This window comes from Volvox carteri (assembly GCF_000143455.1).
Source record: "Volvox carteri f. nagariensis unplaced genomic scaffold VOLCAscaffold_69, whole genome shotgun sequence".
NCBI lineage: Eukaryota > Viridiplantae > Chlorophyta > Chlorophyceae > Chlamydomonadales > Volvocaceae > Volvox > Volvox carteri.
This window is the reverse complement of record NW_003307612.1, coordinates 574,108-575,566: the sequence shown is the minus strand read 5'-3', so window position 1 is coordinate 575,566 and position 1,459 is coordinate 574,108.

Genomic DNA, 1,459 nt, shown 5'->3' with positions numbered 1-1,459 from the left:
TTCGATGTCGGCTCTTCCTATCATTGTGAAGCAGCATTCACCAAGCGTTGGATTGTTCACCCACTAATAGGGAACGTGAGCTGGGTTTAGACCGTCGTGAGACAGGTTAGTTTTACCCTACTGTTGGACCGATTCCGCCATAGTAATACGGCTCAGTACGAGAGGAACCGCCGTTTAAGATAATTGGTAAATGCCCTTGCCTGAAAAGGCAATGGGGCGAAGCTAACATCTGTAGTCTAATGACTGAACGCCTCTAAGTCAGAAGACATGCTAGGTGCGGAGTCACTTTCCCAATGATGTCACCCGACTAAGGATACATCCGCCTGTGTGGATGCTGGAGCATATCCGTTGGTTTCCCCGTTAGGATCACAAGTCCAATACGGGTGCCAAGCACGACAATTCCACTCGTCATTGGGGTAAATCCTCTGCAGACGACTTTGTTGCAACTGGGTATTGTAAGTGGTAGAGTGGCCTTGCTGCTACGATCCACTGAGATTCATCCCGTGTTGCTATAAGATTTGTATAAAAATATTAATTAAGACTCCTAAGGAGTCCTAATTAATACTCTCCCCTTTCCTTCTTTAAAGGAACCTGCTCCAGGGAGGGCTTTTATTATACAAAAATGGCCCACATCCAATGGAGGGCCACATCCAATCTTNTCTCACTCTCTTCCAAGTGGTGTAGCCACAGAGAACATACAAAAACACTATATTTTGGTTTTGCTGTGGCGGCCAGTTCAACTCTGGCATGGAAGAATCATTGCTACCGCTCACTATAATATACCTCTACTACTATTTATTATTATAGGGTAGTAGTAGTACCAGTACTACTAAATACTACTACTCGTAGTAGTAGCAGCACATACAATAAATCGCTCCAGGGATAGGATTCGTGAAACAATTTTTTTCAAAATTCTCGCCAGTCCAGAAATGCACTCCAGGGAGGGAAGATCATGAAAAATACCCGCAGTTTAAGTTACAACGACTCCTATAGTATATACTAGGAGCATGTGTGCTGTCAGTAAGCCAAGAGACTGCTGATGCTTTGCTGATTGGGGATTGCTCTGCTTTTGCTTTCTAGTAGTAGTGGTCTTAGTAGTCTTTGTAGTAGTCTTAGTAGTCTTAGTAGTAGTCTTAGTAGTAGTCTTAGTCTTAGTAGTAGTCTTAGTCTTAGTAGTAGTCTTAGTCTTAGTAGTAGTCTTAGTCTTAGTAGTTTTAGTCTTAGTAGTTTTAGTCTTAGTAGTCTTAGTCTTAGTCTTAGTAGTAGTCTTAGTCTTAGTCGTAGTCTTAGTCTTAGTCGTTAGTCTTGTCTTAGTCTTAGTAGTCTGTCTTAGCAGTAGTCTTAGTCTTAGTAGTAGTAGTCTTAGTAGTAGTAGTCTTAGTCTTAGTCTTAGTAGTTTTAGTCTTAGTAGTAGTCTTAGTCTTAGTAGTCTTAGTCTTAGTAGTTGTCTTAGCAGTAG